General features: G+C 42.5%; 1 non-coding gene across 1 annotated transcript; it reads right to left on the bottom strand.

Annotated features, from left to right (window-relative positions):
* Nucleotides 1-2,327: 2,327 nt before the first annotated feature.
* TRNAK-CUU (transfer RNA lysine (anticodon CUU)) lies at nt 2,328-2,400 on the bottom strand. The gene has a single exon. It is a non-coding gene; the product is annotated as a tRNA-Lys (tRNA).
* Between the last annotated feature and the right edge of the window lie 479 nt (nt 2,401-2,879).

The following is a 2,879-nucleotide window of genomic DNA, read 5'->3' on the forward strand; positions in this document are numbered from 1 at the left end:
TAACTGACCAAACCTCAACTTCAGTAATAAAATTGTTTCTAAAATATCACCTTGCAATTTCTGTCGACAGTATCTCCTTTCATCTTAGTCACCAAAAATAAATTAAATACTTTTACATCCTGCATTTTAGAAATGTGATTAATTTTTATGAATACATTTTTTTAGCTCCATCTCTTTGGTTTTTTTTATCAGAAGTCTCACATTTGCAGTTTTGCCACTTTTCAAGAAGTTACTGTTTTCAAAAGTAAGTTTTTATCGTGGTATCTCCCTAGAATAACACAAATGCACGTGAAATTTTGAAGACAGGATAAAAAAAAAACTTGTGACTTAGGGAACATCACTTGATATTTTTTCAACAGTTAGTTAGTATTGGCAAGAAAATTTGTAAGACCCTGAAGTAGTTAAAGGTAAAGAGTTACTTTATGCAGATCTCTTAAATCTCAGTGGGCATCCTATGCAATTTTATGAAGTGTATCAGAAATAGAAGTGTGTTAATTAATTTCTCTCTTCTCCTAGAAATGTGTAAACCCAGATACGAAATATCCACAACTCCTCTTCAGTTACTGTCTAACCCTGGAGATACCGTAAGTCCATTATTGGCTAATTTTTTTACTGATAAAATTGCCTAACCAGTGAACTCTTGTCCTATGCATGCCTATGACTGCATAAGCTTGAAATATTGTCAGGCTTTATTAAAATACATCTTACTAGGAATTTAAGAAGGTAGAAGTAGAGCTTTGGGCCTCCTGCCTGCAAACTCAAATCTAACAGGTATTTTTAAAGAACATCTAATAGACTAATCCTAAGAGACAGAATAAATGCTATTTTCACTAAAGGTAGTTAGATAATTCACTTGCAGTTTCTTATGCCTGCCTGAAGGGATTTGAATTTACCAGTCCTGTCTTGTATGCCAATTCTAACTCCTATGGTAGCAAGGTTATAGGACTCTCTTAACCTTGTTCACAGAAACCATTTTACTTTACAGAGAATAATTAAAGATTTACTCGGGTACGGAAGAGAAAGGGGAAAAAGGAAGAGCTTGCTTACTAGCCTGTGGAAAGTTAGTTGCATAGCAACGGGACCTAAATTTTATTTCTTGCTCAATTAAGGTTTGCAGATTTTAGGTTAAGCATTAGCTTAGGCTGGGAGAGGAATCCACAACTTCCCCATTAATTATGTGCCCCAGGTGTCTCAGGCTATGCAATCTCATTGGATTTTTTGTACCTACCTGCCAGGGTGTATCAAGCTTAGGCTGCTGCAAAGGGAAAGGGTGCTGGGAGCTTAGCATACTAAGGTAGGCAGAGGCAGTGGCCTTACCAGCAAAGGTGGTTATACTTGAGCAAGATATGAAGAGGAGGTCCAAGGGACAGTGATCAAGCTAAGCCAAAAGATGAGATTTTGAGGGAAGTTCATGGTGATAAGGCAGGTCAGAGCTCAATCAGGAGAGTCAAGTCTAAGCGATAGGTCAGGTTTTGGATCACAGGGTACATGGCCAGGCACAGGCATTTTTGCAGTGCACTTCCAATGTCATTCAAGCAAGGAACAAGCACAAAAGCCCAAGGTAAAAGCAGCTGTTAGCAAAGCTGTTCATGGTGAGCCTCCACTGAAGCTTCTCTTTCTTTCAAGGCTACTGATTACTTTCTCTATGTTCGGCCTGAGCTCTGCCAGGCAAACCTCCCCAACACTAGATTTTTGTGAGAACAACAACAAAACATACCCAGGTCACTATCTTCATATTCCACTTATTTTAGACCTCTGTATGGCAAAAACATTATGTCCTTCTGAAGAATAATATTGATAATGTACGTCCTTCTGTGGAGTCATATTGATAACTTACCAATCATGTTGCTTTGCTAGCTGATATTGGTGATAAGAGGTTGCCTTAATAGCTCTAAAAGATTATCTGGTTTCTATATTGAAATTTAAACGACCTAGAATGAGGATGTATATGTGGATGTGATGTGCTGTTTAAACACTAGATGTGTTATTGGGAAACCACAACTTGAAGGCTAGTGAAGAAATAACAGGGCATTGACTTGAGATACTGATGATTTACCATGCTACTGCAATGTGCACTTATGAGTGAACTGCAGGGCTCCATCCATGACACATCCTCTTTTCCCCTCCATTTCAGTACCCAGGCAGCATAGGAAGAGTGAGCATTAACACCAGAAAAAGGGGGAAGAAATACTAGAAATGTTGTGTGTATCTGTTTGTCCTGGGTTCAGCAGTAGCAGTCATGTTTCTCCTTTGTGGTAGCTGGGGCAGTGCTGTGTTTTGACTTCCAGCCTGGGAACAATGTTGGTGAAAACGACAGTTCTTTTTGGCGCCCAACGTGGGGCACGAACCCACGACCCTGAGATTAAGAGTCTCATGCTCTACCGACTGAGCTAGCCGGGCGCAGAGGCCGCTCCCCGGAGGCTGCTCTCCGCCGCCTCCCACTGCCAGCGGCTCCATTTAAAAGAACTGTCATGGTTTCAACCCAGTCAGGCAACTTGTTCACTCACTCGCAGTGAGTGGTGCCAAGCTGACAACAATCGAGGGCCGCCCCCCCCCACCGGGGCCCTCTCCTCCCCCGCTCCCGGAGGAACGGGGAGGAGGATCGAAAGAGTGCAACTCCTACGGGTTGAGACAAGAACAGTCCAGCAACCAATGTACAACACAAATCACCACCGCTACCACCAACGACAACAATGATAAGAGAGAATAACAAGGGAAGAGAATACGATACCACCAGCCAAGAAACAAGTCCCACTCGGAAGCCCGTGTCCTTCCGGGTAACTCCCAGTTACCCCCCACCCCGGGCATGACGTGCTGTGGTATGGAATACCTCCTTGGCTAGCCTGGGTCAGGTGTCCTGTCTCTGCTTCCTCCCTGCT

The sequence above is a fragment of the Pezoporus flaviventris genome, unplaced genomic scaffold, assembly GCF_033815535.1.
Source record: "Pezoporus flaviventris isolate CSIRO_AGI_PZ_B2104156 unplaced genomic scaffold, CSIRO_AGI_Pfla_v1 ptg000002l, whole genome shotgun sequence".
NCBI lineage: Eukaryota > Metazoa > Chordata > Aves > Psittaciformes > Psittacidae > Pezoporus > Pezoporus flaviventris.